This window comes from Lemur catta, chromosome 2 (assembly GCF_020740605.2).
Source record: "Lemur catta isolate mLemCat1 chromosome 2, mLemCat1.pri, whole genome shotgun sequence".
In the NCBI taxonomy this organism is placed as follows: domain Eukaryota; kingdom Metazoa; phylum Chordata; class Mammalia; order Primates; family Lemuridae; genus Lemur; species Lemur catta.
In genome coordinates, this window is record NC_059129.1 from 93,533,164 (window position 1) to 93,554,954 (window position 21,791).

Sequence of the window (21,791 nt, forward strand, 5' to 3'; positions counted from 1 at the left end):
CAGGCAGGTCTTTTAAAATAAGTATAAGACTTCAAAAAATTTACCTATATGGTAAATACAATTCATTCCCTTCTTTCATTAGGGATATTTGGACCGAATATATAAAGAGCATTACACCACAAGCAGACAGAAGACTCAACTATGCTGCTAATGTGTTGCAACATGTACACATTCTCTGGAATCAGCTCTGCTGTGTATATCTGTATAAACATCATCTTTATCTGCAATGATCAACTTTGGCCTCCTCCACACCTCCCCGGGTTTGATGACAAACCATAATAATGTCACTTGGCTATTCTTGAAAAACAGCTACTAAATGTTGATGATACTTACTGCAGCAATATTTATGTGAGAATCCTAAAATACATGGGAAGATGTTTTGAAGGTGCAAAGGCTGGCATAACCGTAAATTCTGAGTAAAGCTGCAGCTGGGCAGAGATATAAAGCTCAATGGCCTCTGCTTTTCAGCACTGTTTTATTCATTGTTTTGTACACTCATGTGACACCTTCTTAGTCTAACTGTACATGGAGCTCTTCCCAGCTGGCTAGCTATTGAACTGAAGAATTGAAAAATATCATTATTTCCTGAGTTTTGTTTCATTTACTTCTTGGCCAATCAGAATAATCAAACTAAGATTCTAGGCCACTTATCTCAGATTGTTGAAGATTAAACTTCAGACTTTTCTCTCCAAGTAGAAGTAAATATAGAGGAAAATTGGAGTCTTCAAAACCAAGTCCATCACAGAATGTGCCCGAATGTAATGGTGTTGATAACAAAAATTCAAAAATCCTCACTTTGAAAGAAATTGTAAAAGCTGCTGAATTTACTAAACACTGCAGACAAAAGAACATATGTGATTTATTACTGCATTACCACAAGACAGGATTTGTATAGGCAAAGGCAGCCAGCCCCTGATTTGCAAACACCAAATTACCAATCATTCGCGAGGGCAAATGGCTGCTGGTTCCCAGCACCAGCACCTAAAACGTGTGGGTGGCAGGCACGCAAAAGGAGCATTTGGATTGTTTTGCTCCCTTTGAATATCTCACTGTGCTTAGCAGATCATTACATAGGGTGTAGTCAAAATGTATAGATACTGAGTTGAACTGGATTTGCAATTTATTTCAATATGCTCTATACCACTCATCTCAACCTAAGGGATTAGGTTTCCACTACCTTCAATTCTACCATAATAACATTGATTATACCATCTCCACTTCAGAAATTATTCTCCTGGATAGAGATGTAAAGTATCACAGAAAGTAAATGGTTCTATGTTCTCCCAGGTAATATTATAATATCTACTCAGAGCAAGAATATATTGCTTTTATTATTCTTTCAAATATTTGTAAAAAGGTGAACATTTATTTTTCAAGTACAGTGTTTTGGTTTTGTGTTTTTCACAAGTCCCTGCTCCAGTTTGTAAGACCATGTCACTGTAATGTTGGTGACATGCCATTCTCCCCATGTTTAGTGCATATCCAGGGCTCATTTGGGAGGGCCTGGGCAGCAACATCCACTTGTATAGGTATAATGCCGCCACCCTTTATTCATTTGAATGCATCAGACTTTCCTTTGCAGAATCTCTCATCTTACATAAGTTGCTACCCTTTTACATTCTTTGGTCAAAGAATCAGATCTGTATTTTCTCTGACCTTTAAGAAATCTACTTTCACAAAGCAAATTTTATCCAACAATGTTCAGTTTTCTAGCCCTTTGTCATACTAATCTTTAGGATGAACAGTAATTTTTCCTACAGTTTCATGAATTTTCCTGACTATTCTTCCTTATTAATCAAAATAATAGACCAAAATAGTTCCTTCTAAGCCCACCTTCTGTGACCCACCAGACCACACACACACGTATTTCTTTCTCTGTGATCTATAATATTCCTAGATTTCCCCAAAACAAATTTTTTGAGTGGGGCCAAATATTTGGGATTATAGCCATGAAAGAAAAGGGCTACCCCAGTATTCTCAATAGCTGGAACCTCATAAATAGAATCTAATTTTTGCAAGACAACTAAAGAATGCATCAGGTTAGATGCTATGCTTCGCTAGAGTGAAACCCATCAGAGGGCCAAATACTTTATCTGAAGTCTTTCATGTCAGCTTTACTTTAACTCTGTTATTGTTGTTACCTGAATTCTAATAACTTATTTCATAACTTCCATCTGTTCAAGCAACCTTCAATTTAGTAAGTACAGAGTGTCCCAAAAGTCACCATACATAGGAAAATGGGAAATTGTAGGTATTAATAAATGTACCTTTACTTACAAAATATTCACTACTAAATTTTTCCTTTGTATGGAGAATTTTGGGATGCCAAAAAAGAGAGATAGATAGAGATACATACATGTATATAAACACACACATAAATATTATATACATACATGTATACACATATACATGTGATTTTTTAATCACTTTCAGAAATGTTTCTCTGTTTGATGTAAGCAGTTGCTGATGACAAAGACTATCCAGGAGCCCTTTTTTAGCCTCTTTGCCTCTTTGCCTGGTCAATCCAAATTCAACACTTATATTTAATAGTAATTTGGTATGAGAGAAAGAAAATGCTTCTCTACCTACCCTTGAGTTTAGAGTGGTAAAATATAAAAAGTTATGATAGCATTCTGATTTTGAGAGAATCAGAATGCCTATTTATTTCTCTTTTGTGGAAGTGCACTCGAAAAGTAAAACGTGAAACCCTACCCCAGTGTGAGATTAAAAGCAGAGGGAGGTTTTCCTCATAACTACAAATGATCTACAGTGAGAGAACAAGTAATGATGAGTTTTTGAAAATGATAAGATTGTAGCAATCCAAAGCACTGCAAGAAATTGGCAAATTGTAAAACGACCACACACCAGAAGGAGCCGCAGCGAAGCTCTAATTTTGCAGGTTCCCCGGCCTCAGCACACGGAGCACTTGCAGGCAGCAGGAATGCTTTTCTTCTTTCAAGGGTGGTCAGACATTCTAAATCATGAGATACAGGAGGTTAGCTGTGTGGTCTTCATCTGAGGAAGTTAAAGGATAATGGCCACAGGGCACAGGGCAGTTGAGATATCTGTAAACTCATTTCTATCATTGCTTTAGGGATACAAATCCTGTTGGCTTTATTGAATGTGGTAACTGCCGGCATATAATGAACATTAACAGGGTCTGCAGAAGTGACTTCCACTGTTGACTAGAAGGCTCCCTTTGGAACAAGGTTACAACTTCTAGGGGTCAGGCAAAGTGATGCTGGTTTAAATAATGGGAACTTCATAGGCAGGTAAGACTCTGGAGGCATCTGGAAGCTAGTGGTTATCTATTGGCATCCAACTCCTTAACAGCTACAGACCAAAATCGTGTCCTGGTTTAAAATTCTTTATTCCTTTAGAATGAAACTAAGGGCAAGTAAAATCCTAATAATTAAACAAGGAAGTACCCAAATATTACATGTACTTTGTAGATCTACTGAGACCCCCACCTAAAACATTTTGAAAGGTATTTGGGATTCATGGTCATAAGTCATGAAAAAAAATGGACCATTAGAGATTCTGAAAAATCATGACCTCCTTGTTCAGATCAAATTATTCTTTTACCTGTCAGCTGGTTAGACAGTTCACCCTTCCCTACCCTGCCACAAGTGCTATGTACCAGCCCCAAAGCCCACTCCCCACTACTCCATATTGTACCTTCCTGATTTCTGATGCAGTCTCTTGACTGCGATCCAATGGTTGGCACCTTTGTTTCTCCTTCAATGCCAGTCCCTATCCCTAGTCTGACCACTGGTTCTCTAAGGTTGACCCAGTCTCTGCAGTCTAGAGCCTTCCATGCCTAGAGCCAGCAGAGTGGTGCATGCCTATAGTCCCAGATACTTGGGAGGCTGAGGCAAGAGGATAGCTTGAGTCCAAGGGTTCAAGGCTACAATGCACCATGATTGCACCTCTGAATACCCACTGTACTCTAGCCTGGGCAACTTAGCGAGAACTACTAAAAAAAAAAAGTTTTCCATGCCTGATGATGACAGAGCAATACATTGTCTCTAGAAAAGTGAATGATTACTGTTACCCTTTTCCACCATTATCAAATAGTTCTTTTTGTAAAACCTTTATTGCTAATAATTTTCCAAATGTCAGTATTGCTTATTATTCCCTTTATTTTTTGTTGTTAAAGAGAACAGATAAGCAAGTAGCTTAATACCTTATATATGATAAGGTGTAAAGTGAGCTTTATACTAATCTTCATGTCTTAATTTGGTGGTTTTCTCATTAGTAGCACCATATAATTTTTAAAGGTCTCTGACATCTTCAATTCACTTAGCTTTCATTGATTCATGCATTCAACAAACATTTATTCCCTCCGTTTTCTTAATTTTAAGCTATAAAATATGCTGTCTAAGAGAGTCTTGCTGTGATTGGTGAGTCATAACTGATGCTTTCTATTTTTCCAATTATTTCAATGTAAACATTTCCAAACTGCTTTTATTTCTATTGATTTTCACACATTTTGATCCTTGCTCCTTTCACTCATTGTAAGTAATAGATTTTCCTTCCTCTGTATGCCTATGATTAAATATTTTCTTTATTTGTTATATGTACCTTTCCTTTGCAAAATAATTATAGCTGCAGTGTGTAATTACGGTGTAATCATTGCATCCATTCTGTTCAATGATCCCTTTACTAAGTGGAATTACATCTCGAGTTAACACTCTTATCGAGTGCTAGTTTTCAAAGGACAAGCTATGCAGTCTTGCTGAGTTTTCCCCAGCACTTGCCTTTTCCAGAACAAAGAATTCTTACAGAGTGAATGGTTTACAAAAATCTGATAGCAATTCAGACTGATAGAAAAATGAAAACTCTATATTTTAGTCATGTTGCAGGCAAGAAAGAACTGCAAAACTGAATCTATCTTCAAAATATAGAAATTGACTGACTTTTTAAAAATACATTAAATGGTTCACCTTTTAAGATTCAATGTTTGAACATGTATTTGAATTGAGTTTTTGAAATAAGAACAATTCTTGCTCTTCTAATGATTGCTGTTTTCTTTTCAAATATTTTGCTCTGAAGAAACTTCATTGGAAATAAATGAAATTCACCTATAATCCTGACTATACCTTTGGCTGTTATTTTATCACCTCAAACCCTCTTTTAAAAATAGAGTGTAAATTAATCAATAAATAAAATAATGTCTGTATTAGTAATATTTATTTTTAAGCTCTTATGTGCTGGACATGCTGCTATAGGCTTTACATGGATCATCTCCTTTAATCTGCAGACAAAATGATGTTGGTCCTATTATTATCCTCATTTTACAGATGAGCTAACAGGTTTTTAAAAGGTTAAATGACTTCCCAAAGTCACACAACCACTGTGATTATAGCATCAATAATAAGTGACCTCATTCAAACCCACAGGCTGATGAGGTCTGCGAACTTTTGAGTTATATGAGTTAAACAGGGTCATTTCCAAGGGTCGTCATGGGAAAATCAGAGTCTATTACCTTAAAATCCCTGAGACATGAGAAGCTAACATTGTGTGCATACTTCAGTATCCAACACAGTAGGTGCAATGTGCCCAGAAAGGCTTTTTTGGGATCACACCATGGACATGACAGATGAGAACTTTAAATCCCTCTCAGCCTCTATCTACAGTCCATTGACACCACCTGGCTGCTGGATTGTCATTTTTTATTATAACTAATGGGTGTTGTAATAATTAGATTAAAAGTAAAAAAGACTGGCCATAATTTTACAAGCTTCAAATCAACAACATTTTGATTTATTAAGTGTCACAAACGAGCCAGAAAATTGCCATATATGTGTATGTGTGTACCTACATGTATGTATAGATTTATATATATTATATTATATATTACATAATATATGTCATATATACAAGGACAAGCACAATTTATTTAATTTAAAGTGTGCGTATCTTTAAAGAACATGAGCTATTTATATGCTGTTATCATAAGATGTGCGTTTGTGGGACTTTTAGTGTAAATTCCTTTACTCGATATGATCTAAATGTAAAATATTTTTAGATAATCCTACATTTTGTTTGGGAAGTCACCGTATATGTCACATGAATTATCTATGCTCAAAGAATTCAGAAGTCATAAGCATCAAGACCCAATAAGACTCGGTTTAATGTCTTTCTTCAGATCCTGAAGGGGCTACAGGATTTTGCAGTGTCTCAGGCAGATACAGATTAATAGCATCACATCCTCAATGAATCATCATTATGCCAATTAATGGAAATTTCCAGGTAACAGGATTCTGATAACAGACATTTTTTTATTTACACACACACACACACACACACACACACACACACACACACAGAGTATCCACAAATAAAGGGGATAGTTTAAGCTCCATTTCTCTAGCAAACGCTCAGTAAAATAATTCACATTATTTGTAGCCTTGTTGCCCATAAAACTTTCAACCGCTGAATAAGTATCTGAGTTCTACCCTGTCTTTGCTTCAATTTACTTGCATACCTGTGAGCCCCCTTTCATTGCCCCAGATAGAAGCCTGGAGCCTAGTTCCTAGAGGCGTTAATAGGAGTTGAGTGCTTAATTTCCAGCATGCTGCATATAAAAGCACCCTTATGTGTCAGGCTCCAAAAGCATAATACAAAAAGGAATAAACACTGGTTTTATATGGAATCCTTCATATACAAATTATCCCAAAGAGCTTTACAAACAATGAATTCGACACTGGTAGTGCAGGGATGGTGTAAACAAACGTGGCAGCCATTGAGTGCTCAGCAATAACTCACACAGAGAGGCCTCCTTGAAATGTCAAAAAGTATATATCTTCCCCGGTATTCTTTCCCAAAACAGAACGTCTGCTTAGGAACCTTGCTGTCAATCACAGAACTCCACTCACACTTACTATAAAAAAGTCCTTATTTTAAGAATTGATACAATAATTCGCACAGGAACTTCCCAAGGGGAAACATAGGGTACCAAAGTTAAATCAAATTTTATTTCTCTTAATGTTGGTGGGAAGAAATGAGCCTTTACAACACACCAACCCACTTGGTCAGTATCATGAAGATGCCCCTCATCAAACTTTCTATGCGTTCCCTCGGGCCCACAGAAAGCTGGTTCTGATAGAACAGCTTGAAAAGCAGAACTTCAAATCATTGGTGGTTGCCCTAGGAGGTTCCTCCAAAGCCTTCATTAGCAGCAACAGCTGTACCTTGTCCTCCTAGAGCAAGTGGATAGTACTGACAGGATTCTCAATGTCACCCTCTGCTTGACAGTTTCCAGGATGGGAAGGAGAAGGACAAACTTTCTTCTCCCCTTGGGTTTTTTAGAAATGGTCATTAGGTCACTTGGGGTCTTAGGTCACCTCACACCAGTGCTGACACACTTGCAGCATTTTTAAGGTCAGGAATCAATAGGGACACAGAGCAGGTGAATAAAATGAATGTGCCAGCCCCTGCCTAGCCTCCCTTCCCCATATCTGCCTCTCCTCTGCAGGGGGAGGCTGTCTGAGGGGTCAGTCCGGGGCTGCAATGACTCTCTAACTATAAGAGCCTCCTCTCCCTCCATTTCCAGTCGGGTTCATTTGGGGCACTGGCCACTGCTCACTCAGCCCTTCTGTCCCCTACCCCCAGTCCTTTCAAGGTTCCTGAAGCTTAGACCTTAATTTATTTTTGTCTTTAAACCACTCCATGGTCCTCCCTCCTCTCCACTTCCCTGGGCCAGTTCCTCCATTCTCTTATCTGTGTTCATGGCTCAAAGACCCATGGCCATCAGGAAACTCATTCATGAGCCAAAATCTTAGCATGTTCTCTTGACTGAGGGATCATAGTTTGTCTTCTTAAGGAATCTTAAATCAGGGGGAACTCTTCAGATGCTAAAATACAGTAGAATAGTCTCTGGAGCTAGATGGCCCAGGTTCACATTCTGTCTATACTACCTCCAGTTATGTGACCTCGGGCAGGTTAACACTCATAGTGCCTCATCTTTAAATAGAACAATGAGAGTACCTACCCCTTATGTTTTGTTTTTAATTTGGATTAATTGAGTTAATATATGTAAAGTGCATTTGGCACACAGAAGCACTATATATATATATATGTTGATTATTTTGGTTATTACCAATGCTGAATTAGTTAGACTATGCTAGCAATTGTAACAGGCAAACACTGAATTCTCAGTGTCTTTAACATAAAAGAAATTTATTTCTTGGCTTCACAAAGTCCAACTGGGTTTTCTGATCATTGGAGGGAATTTCTTCCTTACGGTCATTCAAGGATCCAAATACCTTCCTTCTTATGACTCTGCCATCCCTGAGGGTCTTGAAGTCCACTGTCCGAACTTCCTGTCTGGTCAGCAGGCCAGGAAGGAGAGCAAGCCAGGAGCCAGGAGGACTGTGTATACGGACCTGGCCTTGCACATCCCATTGGCCAGTGCAAAGTCACCTGACCATACCTGACTGCAGGGTAGCTTTTGTCTAGTTGTGTGCCAGGATGAAGAACACTTTAGTGGTCACATGTCAATTCAGTCTCTGTCACAACCACCTCATAGTCCTCAAGGGAAATTTTTCCTGCAGAAACCTCAGGCCTAATATAAGACTGAAGCAATTTAGACTCTAATTAACTCACTTTGAGTTTTCAACTGTTGATATTATCTCTTATCGACCATAACCTGTCCTCCCTCATTTTCTTATCCTTATCAGAATGAGCCAATAAGGTCTTCAAGCTGCATAGTTGCAGAACTGGGGTTGGGGGTGGAGGGCTAAGGGAGAGCCTTAGGTTTCCAGACTGATGGTTTCTTTGTCACAGGGAATGATACAAAACAGGAGTCACCGAACCAAGTCTAACCTGGCCCTGAGAGGCCAAGTTGTAGTTGCATAAGGTACTATGAAGTGCTCTCAGGACGCAAGATAATTACCTCACCTCCCAAAGCCCAGTCATGCCCACATGCTGGAGACTGCTGACCTACTATTTAGGCTGCCTCTCTCTGCCACGCCAGGAATAGAATCACCTCTCTGTGGTCAAGGACCCCTTTCCTCTCTTTTTCTCTCATCTGGAGCTTCTGATTACCTGACCTTTCTATCTTGAGATAAAAACCATTGTATAAAAGAGTTCCTGTGCCAAATATCTACTTCTTCTTGAAGGATAATGGCTTTATGCTCAAAAATCAAAGGGTACAATTTTCATATCCCTACTCTCCAAAATCAGTTATGACTTTGTGTTTTAAGAATTTATTTTTTCCAGATCTTAACCCTGGCCTTGGTCTGATGTCTTCCTTTGGCAAAATTTTTCTGTTGCCAAAAATCTTTTCAAATCATTAGAGACCCAAAAAAGTCTTGGCTCTGATATTATATAGATTGTTGACTTAGCTCTCCCTTCTTTCAACTGCTTTCTTCAGGCAATATAATGTCGTAGTTAAGAGTACAGTCCTGAAATCAGGCTTCCTAGGTCCAAATTTTGGTTCTGTCCATTACTGTAACACATTGTATGACCTTTGACCAATTACTTAGTCTTCATGTGCCTCAGTTTCCTCTCATATATAACTGGAATAACAATAATATCTATCTCATGGAGTTGTTACAGACATTAAGTGCATTAATACATATAGAGTACCTAGAACAGGGTATAGCATGTAGTAAGTATTGGTCATCATAACTACAAGCTGGGGTTGCTTACCGTGTAGCAGACACAGTTCCCCTAAAACAAAAATTTCCAACCTCTAAGCTACAAATGGATATGCTGGGGATATAGATCCCCTCAGTTCTCAGAGAGACTGGGCAAGACCTTCAGTCATCTCCTGCTATGAGTAGCCTCAGTACTTCACCTCAAAGTGCTATGTACCAACACTATCATGTCCCTGTGTGCCATGATGTGACAATGCAGGAAAACATTGCCATAGAAGTTCCTAGAGAGAAACTGTGACCCAAAAAGGAAGATCTTACTCTGCTGAAGTTGAAACAGCAACAAGCAAGGATACACTCAACCCAATTTTCCACCACATTAAGGCCATTAACTTCTGACTGAGGGCTCTGAAAAATCTTTCACTGAGCAGAGTATCACACTAGAAGAGATATGCCTAGTCCAGAGGATGCCAGAATTTCTTAAGCACTGACCTGAAAATTTCTACAAGTGGTCCTGAACCAGGAATTATGGACAGTGTCCGACAAAGGGAAACCTTTCCATTCCCACCAGAATGCACCCTAAGTGTGGTTGTGTTTCCCACGAGAGCACCCAGTGCTCTCTCTACTGTGCTTGGAGAAGTCTGACCCTCCCAAGCTTTGACTCTGTGAGCTAAGTGGCTCCTCTGTGCTCACACTGGGCGCCATGTCCTCGGAATGCCCAACCCTGTCTGGTTCCCAAAATCGTTCATGGAGGAGACAAATTCAGGTAGTGGCTATATAGCCACTCTTATATCAAACATCAAAAATTTTTAAAAGTACGTACACAAACTGTGTCCACACCTGTGGGTTGGAAGATAGTAATGTTAAGATTGGGTCTTGTATAACAAACTCAAGAATTTTACCAGACACCCAGAAGTCAGTCTAGTACTGGTTCAAAGCCAAATTCTGACTGTGTTTAGGTTTCTTTAAATGAGCTCTCCATCAAGTCATCCCAGGACAAAATATTAATAGATTAGTGTATTCGGTCTCAAGTCCACTATGCAAAAGCATCTTTTGCTGGAAATGATGATCTGTTTTATAAAATACTGTACAATGTTAATGATGTTTTCATGTGTTTTGACCCTAGGAAAAATAAAAATCCATTTCATTTTATATTTTGCATTTTAAGGCCCTTCCTGGTGCTAGTTCCTCCTAGTCACAATGGGACTTAATTTGGGAAGAAGCGATGTTGAGACCCTTGCTGGAGGCCAAACACCAAAAATAATTTGTCCTCATATTATAAACAACAGATATAACAATAAAGACTCAGCATTTCCTGAGCTCTTACTATGTGCCAAGAAAATGCCTATAAGGGGTTCCATCACTTCCCCACTGTGATGGAAACTAAATATTCTTTAAAAGACAAGGGGACTCATATTTTCATTATTGAGCTCCTTGAAACTTCCTTAAGATGTCTTACTAATCTCTGAATCCCTGATGACACATAGTGGGTACAAACATACCTCAGAGATAGTGCAGGTTCAGTCCCAATCCACCACAATAAAGTGAATATCACAATAAAGCCACAGAAATGTTTTATTTCCCAATACATATAAAAATTATGTTTACACTATATTGTAGTCTATTAAGTATGCAATAACATTATGTCTAAAAAGACAATGTACATGTCTTAATTAAGAAGATTTTTATTACTAAAAAATGCTAATGATCATTTGAGCCTTCAGTGAGTTGTAATCTTTTTGTTGGTGGAGGGTCTTGCCTCAATGATGCCCTGACTGATCAGGGTGGAGGTTGCTGGAGGTTGGGGTGGCTGTTGCAATTTCTTAAAATAGGACAAGAATGAAGATTTCCACATAGATTGATTGTTCCTTTCATGAAAGAACTCTCCATAGCATGCAACGCTATTTGATAGCATTTTGTCCATAGTAGAACTTGCAAAGTAGAACTTTATAAAGTGGAATCAATCCTCTCAAATCCTGCCATTGCTTTGTCAACTCAGTTTATGTCATATTCTAAATTTTTTGTTGTCATTTCAACAATGTTCACAGCATCTTCACCAGGACTAGATTCTATCCCAAGAAATCACTTCTTATTGTTTTTTTCTCATCCATAAGAATCAACTCCCCATCCATTCAAGTTTGATCATGTGATTGCAGCAATTCAGTCACATCTTCAGATTCTACTTCTAATTCTAGTTCTCTTGCTACTTACAGCACATCTACCATTACTTTTCCCATGAATGTCTTGAAACTCTCAAGGTCATCCATGAGAGCTGGAGTTAACTTCTTCCAAACTCCTGTTACTGTTGACATTTTGATCTATTCCCATGAATCACAAATGTTCTTAATGGCCTAGAATGGTGAATGTTTTCCAGAGGGTTTTCAATTTTCTTTTCCCAGATACATCAGAAAAATCACTATCTACAGTATCTGTAACCTTACAAAGTGTAGTTTGTAAATAATAAAACTTGAAAGTAGAAATTATTCCTTGATCCATGGGCTGCAGAAAGGATGTTGTGTTAGTAGGCATGAAAACAACATTATTCTCATTGTACATCTCCATCAGAGCTCTTGGGTGACCAGGTGAATTATCATTTAGCAATAATATTTTTAAATAAATCTTTTTTTCTGAGCAGTAGTTCAAAACTATTCAGTAAACCATGCTGTAAACAGATATGCTGTTATCCAGGCTTCATTTTTCTATTTATAAAGCACAGGAAGATTTAGCATAATTTTTAAGAGCCTTAGGATTTTTGGAACGGTAAATGAACTTTGGCTTCAACTTAAAGTCACCAGCTGCCTTAGCCCCTAATAAGAGAGTCAGCCTATCCTTTGAAGCTTTGAAGCCAGGCATTGACTTCTCTTCTCTAGCTAGGAAAGTCCTAGCTGCCATCTTCTTCCAATAGAAGATTGTTTTGTTGACATTGAAAATCTTTTGTTTAGTGTAGCTATTTTCATCAGTGATCTTAGCTAGATCTCTGGATCACTTGCTACGTCAGTACTTGCTTCCACAGCTTGCACTTTTATGTTATGGAGATGGCTTCTTTTCTTAAACTTCATAAAGCAACCTCTACTAGCTTTAAACTTTTCTTCTGCAGCCTCCTCACCTTTTTTAGTCCTGACAGAATTGAAAAGAGTTAGGGCCTTGCTCTAGATTAGGCTTTGGCTGAAGGGAATGTTGTAGCTGGTTTGATCTCTATCCAGACCACTCAAACTTCCTCTATATCACCAATAAGGCTGTCATTTGTGTGTTCACTGGAGTAGCACTTCTAATTTCCTTCAAGAACTTTTCCGTTGCATTCTCAACCTGGCTAACTGGCTCAACAGGCATTACTTTTGGCCTATCTGGGCTTTCAACATGCCCTCCTCATCAAGTTTAATCATGTTTAGTTTTCGATTTTTTTTTTCAAATGTTTTATTTTTTTATTTTGTTTTTTATTTTTTTTATTTCAGCTTATTATGGGGGTACAAAAGCTCAGGTTATATATATTGCCCATGTACCGCCCATCCCCCTGAGTCAGAGCCTCAAGCGTGTCCATTCCCCAGACAGTGCGCCTGGCACTCACCATGTAGTCATACCTCCATCCCCTCCCCCCACTCCCCACCTCCCTGAGTCAGCACCTTCAAGCATGACCATTCCCCAGATGGTGCACAACGCACTCATCATGTAGGCATACACCCATCCCCTCCCCCAACTCCCCACCTCAGTCTAATATCCAGTTGGTATCATTCCCCAATGTGCATTTAGGTGATGATCAGGGAAACCAATTTTCTGGTGAGTACATGTGATGCTTGTTTTTCCATTCTTTGGATACTTCACTTCATATAATGGGTTCCAACTCTCTCCAGGAGAACCAAAGAGATGTCGTATCACTGTTATTTCTTATAGCTGAGTAATACTCCATGGTATACATATACCACAATTTACTAATCCATTCGTGAATTGATGGGCATTTGGGTTGTTTCCACATCTTTGCAATTGTGAATTGAGCTGCCATAAACATTTGGGTGCAGGTGTCTTTTTTATAGAATGACTTTTGTTCTTCTGGGTAGGTGCCCAATAATGGGATTGCTCATAGTTTTCAATTTAAAGTGAGAGATGTGGGAATCATTCTTTCACTTGAACACTTTAAAGGCCGTTGTAGGATTATTAATTGACCTAATTTCAATATTGTTCTGTCTCAGGGGATGAGGAGGCCCAAGGAGAGGAAGAGAGACAGGGATAGAGCTTGTCAGGGAAGCAGTCAGAATACACATAATGTTTGTAGATTAAGTTTGCCATCTTATAAGGGCATAGTTCATGGTGCCCCAAAATAATTATATTCAAGATCACTGATCAGGCAGGCCATGGTGGCTCCCGCCTGTAATTCTAGAACTTTGGGAGGCCATGGTGGGAGGATTGCTTGATAAGACCAGCCTGAGCAAGACTGAGACCCCATTTCTACAAAAAATAGAAAAATTAGCCAAGCATGGTGGCACATGCTTATAGCCCAGCATGTCAGGAGGCTGAAGCAGAAGGATTGCTTGAGCCCAGGAGTTTGAGGTTGCAGTGAGCTATGATGATGTCACTGAACTCTGCACTCCAGCCCAGGTGACAGAGGAAGACCCTGACTCAAAAAAAAAAAAAAAAAAAAATCACTGATCAAAGATCACCCACCATAACAGACATAATAATTATGAAAAAGTTTGAAGTGTGCAAATTATCAAAATATGACACAGATACATGAAGTGAGCTCATGCTCTTGGAAAAATGATTGCCAATAGACTTGCTTGATGCAGGGTTGCCACAAACCCGCAATTTGTTAAAAAAAATGCAGTATCTATAAGCACAATAAAGTGAAGTACAATCAAATGAAGTATGCCTATTTTGAATAAGCTTTTGATGGATTATCTTAAGCTTTCTTTAAATAATTAATATAAACATCTGTTCTGAGATCTTCCAAAATTCATGTCCCAGTGAAATGCCCAATATTTCTCACTTAGAATTGATAAGACTGACAATCAAAACATACATACCTTCAAATCAATGGGGGTGTTAGTTCATGCACAAGTCAAACACTTACCTCTCCTTATGTTAATTTCTACTTAATACCAATAAGCCACATAGTTCATCAGCTAAACAATTTTTTTTTAATTTTTATTTCGGCATACAGGGGTACAAAGGTTTAGGTTATGAATATTGTCTTTGTCCCACCCAAGTCAGAGCTTCAAGCGTCTCCATCACCCAAACAGTGCGCACCGCACCAATTAGGTGTGTATATACCCATCTCCTCCTTCCCTCCCATCTAATAGACTAATGGCCAGAGCAAAGATTTTAAGATGTATAAAAATATGCATTTTAAATTTCAAGTTGTCCATCAATTTTTATACAAAATAAAAGAATTTTGCAGCCTTATTAGGATGAATGATTTATTCAAAGTTGCTGTATTTAATGCACATGATCAGAAATGTGAATGTACTTTGCCAGTTTATCGTCTAGAACCTTTATATAGAATTTTCAATCAGTTCCACCTTAAAAATGTTTCTAGTACTTTTTGTTTTCAACCTTTGTAATTCCATGGAAATGTGTTTTAAATAATCATTTTAATAACTTAATGGGTTTGATATTTTATGTCTGAGTGAAATCTAGTTGCCAATTTCACACAAGCATGCCTAATGGTTAATAATGCTCTGTTACCATGGACAAATCAGAGAGATTTAATTTATCTACTTTAAATTATCTCTTTTAGTGCTTTAAATTATTGTTTTCATCTTGCAAGTCACTTTCTAAGTCACTTTTACACACTCATTTGCTGAAAATCATTCTCATATTTTTAGAATTTACACACTACTGTTGTTTGTATAACTATGATGTTATCAACAGATAATGACTGAAGGGAAAATTAATTTCATCATTATTTGCAATGGAGTATTTACCATCATTTGCAGATTTTTATGGTTTCAGAGAGAAAGAACATTTACATTGCCAGTCTTGCAGGTCAGAAACAATCTAATGTTAGAATTTTTTTATGGTTTGACCTAATATGAGCATTCACTCTAGCCTTAAATTACATAAGCTAAATTTTACAATTCAATAAACACGTTTTCTGTGAAGCTGCATGGTATAGCAGAAAGAGTATAAACTGGGGAGTAAACCAAACATAGCTTTGAATCTTGGCTCTGCCTACATATCAGCTATGTGACCTTGCAAAAATTCTTAACTTCTCTGAGCCTTTAATTTCCTTGCCTATCAAACAGAAATTACTACCTGGAAGGGTATCATGAGGATTAAATAAGAAAACACATATAAAGCAAGCTCAGTGTCTGGCCCTAAGAAGACATTCTACAAATACTTGGTCTTTTCTCTTTCTTTCTTTCTCTTCCTGAATGGAAATTGAATTGGCTCTAAAACTGTAGTCTGAAGGGCAATTGACAAATTGATCAAATAAGTACCACTAATTTGCTGTATGAATCAGGTATGTGTGAGTGTGTGTGTGTGTGTGTGTGTGTGTGTGTGTGTGTGTGTGTGGTGAGATGAGCTACATATCACACTATAACTTGGTTTGCCTTTCTAGAAAGAACTGCTCTTATTAAACACTTCTCATTTATTTTTATCTCAAGAATACATTCAGGGAAATTTTCATTTTTTGTCACAAAAAGACTGTTTTATGAATTATTAATCTTTTAGCAAATTCATTAAATCATGACAGGGTTACTCACCCAGTCCTTTTAAAATATAGTAGCTACCTGAATTTTACTATGATGCTGACTACCAAAGAAAACCAGAGACTTTTTCCCTTCCAAATGATTTCTTTATTGTTCACTTTGGGAAACTAATGGGCAGTGAGTTTTGGTCCTTTCTCAACCGGAATTTTCCTTTAAGACATCCACTAAGAATTTGTATCACATGTGTGGTGATTTGAAAATTTATGACTCTACAAAAAAAGGATATTTTAAATTATTTCGACTTTTCTAAAATTGCTTTCAAAGAAGGCACAATGAAAAGAGCAGCAATTTTTAACATACTAGTGTTCCCAGGGCCAAATGCTTTGTTTGTAGCTTTGTGTTCTTTGTTTAAAAAAAAAAAAAAAAATCTGTCCAGTTTTGTTTCTGAGTTTTACTGAAACTTTACCAAGTTTTTGGTGTGGGCCTCAGTGCTTTATACAGTCCCTGTTTTGTTCTTTGATCTCCTGCTTTAGTCCTCCAAAGTGGAAGTCATAACTAAACCCTCCTCAATTCCTGCCTTTGAAAGGATGAGAAGCTAAAGGCAGTTGAAACCTAAGAGAAAAAAAAAATATTCAAAGCTCTTATACCTTAGTTGATCAAGTTTTAAGTTCTAGTTACTAAATGAAAAAAAAAATTATTGCATTATGGACATTATATTTAAACTATCTGGGGCTGAGAGTTCTTTATGACAAAGATTAGCGTGTTATTTCATTTATCCCAAGACATGTTCAAGGACAGCAGCTGAGATGATCTTTATAAAAAACATAAAAAACATGTGCCACCTCCCTGCCAAAACCAGTTATTGGCTTCCCAGTGTACCTAAATAAAACCCAAATTCCTTTCTATGAGTTGGTGCCCATTTAGCTGCCCAACGACCAAACTCCCTTCCTATGTGGAGAGATATTCCCATTGTGTAAGTCTTCCTGAATCCAAGGGTCCAAGTATTCCTTTTCCAACACCTGTCAGCCTGGTACCCACACCCATGACCTATGTTTAGCTACTTGGGTCCTTCCAGATGGAATTGTGAATCCTAAGAGAAGGTCATAAACTCATAGAGATAGTTGAGAAATTCTTCCTTGTTGACATCAATTGGCAGCATTAACTATCCAGTGGAGGCACAAACACTAGCAATATCCTGAAGACATTGTTTTTTCTTTTACCCTTCTTGGTTCCTGCTCATTTTCCAACCTTGTTTCTCCATGTTTCCCATCCATTATGAATGTTATCCACTACCTTCCAATAAATTCATTTCTACTTAGGCTAACCATCATTGCTATCTTAATCTGTTCTGTGCTGCTATAACAAACTACCAGAAACTAAGTAATTTATAAAGAACAGAATTTTATTTCTCACAGTTCTAGAGGCTGGGAAGTCCAAGATCAATGTACTAGCATCTGGTGTGGGTCTTATTGCTACATCCTCACATGGTAGAAGGCAGAAGGACAAAAGAGAGTGAACTCACTCCTACAAGCCCTTTTTATAGTGGCATTAATCCATTCACAAGGGTGTAGCCCTTGTGACCTGAACACCTCCCAAAAGGGCCCACCTCCTAAAACTGTTGCATTGGAGATTAACTTTGCAACACATGAATTTTGGGGGACAACATTCAAACAGCAGCTACTTTACATCATTTGCAAACAAGAACTTGACTGATACATGGCCTATAAGCTCTCATTTTTACCAAACTCCCCACCACACTGATGGCATTCAGGTTCACTGAGGTTCTTTCAGTGCCTTAAACTTGTAATCTTTTTTTCTTTCTTTGCACATTCAGTTCCCTCTGCTGAAAGCTCTTTATTTTCCTTGCATATGTGGCTATCTCCTTTTTTTCTTTTGAGTCTTAGTGCAAATGTCACCAATTCAGAGACCATCCCAAGTAGTAGAGACCATTCTATGCCCACATTGCTTCCCTCTTTTCTCTTCTTCCTCCTTCCTTAGCATGCAGATTAGTCCATTGCTGGACAATTCTTAATTGCTAGGGAGCACACAAACAATACACCACATATTCTTGAAATCATAAATGAAGAAAATACTAAAATTTTATATCTACTACCATTATCATTTAAACTGAGCGCATATTGCATGCAAAGAACATACATCACTTTGAACACGAAGTTTAACTACTAACAAAGGTGTTATTATCACACTTTATATAGCTTTTCTTACCACAAGTTGGCAAAAACAATCATCAAGCCATAAGATAAATTATCTGAAGAGTCAGGTTTGAGCAAAAGGGGACTGGAAACTTAAAAGATATTTAAAATTCTAAAATTCAGAATGTACACTTCCCGAATGTCATAAACTATATGCCAAAGAACATTTTCTTGATGTTTATTCTAATGCCAATAAAACAAAAAACCAATGTCACAAAAAAATCTTTAGCTTCTCTACATAAGTAAGCTCAACAAGACTTCTGCTGGGTTTTGTTAGAGCAATAGTATTACAAGTTTCTTATATTTTCCCTATGCATGGGGACATTAAAATGAGTATTTTCAGGCTATAAATTGGAAATTCTGAGACGTGGGGGACACTGAATTAATCTGTGCTGAAGAAGCAAGTAAAGATGACAGCAGAGATTGAAAGATGCCCTCGGCTTCGTTGAGACCCCTGTGTGGAGGATGTATATCATAAATATGATATGTATGTTATATATGTACTGTGGGACTTCAGCATAGAGCCTTCTGAGAAAGGCACAATATCAATAGGTAATAGGCATGCTAAGGAGCATGATACTTTGGGCGCAATGCCCACTTTTACAATAGAATATTCTTTTTCCCCTTCCTCAGAGCAGCAAGAAGAGTGCCTCCGTACTTTGTCAATTCCACTTCTCGTTATTATGCTCTTCACCCCCTTCATTAAAGCACTGGTATGCAAGTGATCATTCCTAATAATAGGCTCTCCACTATTAGAAGTGGGCCTTTTTCATTTTTCACCAAATTATGAAATAGCTTCCCATTATAACTTATGTTCTGTATACTCCAGCCAAGACTTTTCTCTCATCTTAAAATGCTCGGCTTTAAATGGGCCTCTAATGTATAATTTTATTGTTTGAGCATTTCATTTTCTTTTTTGATTTATGTTTCTTTATAGCTGGTTAGACAGCTCTTTGTGATCTTTTGATGAAAGATTCTACATAAATAAAATTGACTGAGAAGAAGGACCTTGATGGTAGCAGTGGAGAATGCTCTCTGCACTCTGCAAACTTAAGATCAAAATTCAAATCTCAAACAAAAGAGAGAATGTCCTAGCTTTTCCTCTCTCTAATTTTTATTTTAAAATTTGGATTACAGTTGGTAATTTTATTCTATGCTGGATTTTAGTTGCTGTGTACTGATTGAAGGGGGGTAGTTGTGGATTGTTTTCTCCAAAATGTACTGAGCTGCCAAGGCTAGAGTAAGTAAATAATCATAATGATTAGGCTGACTGAATTCGATGCCAATTAGCCATTAAACTTCCAATTTAAAAAACGACAAATATTTTCTATTTAGAACGGACAACCAAATAGGTGACAGTCTTCTGCAAACCAATGGTTATCTGAAAATTTTGAGGTCTTTGTGCTTTTTCTAAAACCTTTCCAACATTTTTATTAGTATTCCTCTATTTATATCTTATATTTATTTAATCCCAGGATATCAACTAGCTTTACTTGTTAATGTTTCACTGATAAAGAAAATCTGTTTTCCTCATTGAACTTTCAGATATTCAAATATGGGTGGTTAGGAGCCTTTTGACTCATTTATATGATAACAGTAGTCAGAATAGTAATAGGCAAGTGTGGTAGCTCACACCTGTAAATCCAGCACTTTGGGAAGTTGAGGTTGGAGGATTACTTGATGCCAGGAGTTCGAGACCAGCCTGGGCAACATAGCCAGACCCCATCTCTACAAAAAATAAAAAATTAGCCAGGCATAGTTGCATGCACCTGTAGTCCCAGCTACCCAGGTGACAGAGGTGGGAGGCTTGCTTGAGCCCAGGAGTTCAAGATTTTAATGAGCTATGATCATGCCACTACACTCTGGCCTAGGCAACAGAGTGAGACCCTGTCTTTAAAAATAACAATAATAGTAAACATTTATCAAGCATGTGCAATGTGCTGGACACTGTGATAAGTAGTTTAAAGTCACTGCCTCATTTCCATCAACCAAACAAGGCTATGATATGGGTACCATGGTGATCCAGCTCAAAGGAGAATCAATTGGGTTGGAAGTTGAGCTGGGAAATGTCATCACTGAATGTATCGAATGTGACGTGTTAGCAGGCCATCCAAGTTGCTCAGTAGAGAGCTGGAAATATAGATCGGGGGCTCAAGAGAAAGACAACCTGGGAGCTGTAAATCCAGGAGTTGTCTGTTCCTGAAGCAACAGCAGGAATAAGATTGAAGAGCTAGCAGTAGTCCTAAGAGACGTGTACAGTTGGGAATTAGAAAGAACAGGAGCAGGATAGTTCAGAAAAGAGGATAATCAAGAAAATGTATGATATCACGTTTACTCACCAATAAGACTTATGCTTCTACCATGTGCAGGTAGTATGTCACCAATTGGATTTGAAAGGAGCCTAGGACTATAAACAGATGACTATCTGGCTGAACAACAGAACGGGCACACTGGGAAATTGAGGGGAAGACAATAATATTAACAAATAAGAACCTGAACCTGAGCCTGCAACAGACCCAGTCACTGCGATTCTGCATCCTGCTCCATTCAATCTCTGCTAGCTCAGGATTGAGAGTGGAGAACACAAGCTGATTCAAAGCCTACACCCTTGCAGAGTAAAGTCTTGGGCTGATAAAAAGACCACGGGAAAGAACTGACTGTGGGTTGTGTCCAAACAGAAAGGGGTTTAAACAGCCCCACGGAGTATCTTACAGTGCCAGTGAAACAGAACTCACCTGTTTTATATTTCTTGTATTCCTGAATTTCTAGGTTTAGATTCAGGTGGAACACTGCCTTGAATCTGGAAGTCCAGGTTGGATATTCTGCTAAGTAGCTAAGGTCAAGCAGCAAAGGACAGTGCAGCATCATGGAAAGAGAGAAACTCAGTATGAAGAATCCAAGGGGTGATTAATAAGAGTGGCAATATAGCTAAGAACAAGAGGAAGAGGAAACTAAGGACAATGGCAGGAAATATGTGGGGAGGGGGGAGAAAAGGTGAGAAACGGTGCAGAGACCCATGACGAGTAAGCTTCTCCAAGCTAAAGAGTAAGAGGGAGCAGTTCATGGCAGAAATAGAGCAAGAGGTCATGAACTTAAAATGAGGAGAAACTGCAGAAACAATGTCAGATAAAAGGGCCCTAAAGATCAAGGCCACCAATACCAACCACAACAACCAGAATAAGCAAGCACTGATGTAATCTAAGGCTGGCAAAGGAAATATGCAGGAAGCAAAAGGGAGACTAAAAACCGACAAGGAGTAAAGGGCAGGAGGAGTGTGAGTGTGTGGGACTGGCTGTGGGTGAGAAGTCAGGGTCGGGGACAGGGAGGAGCAA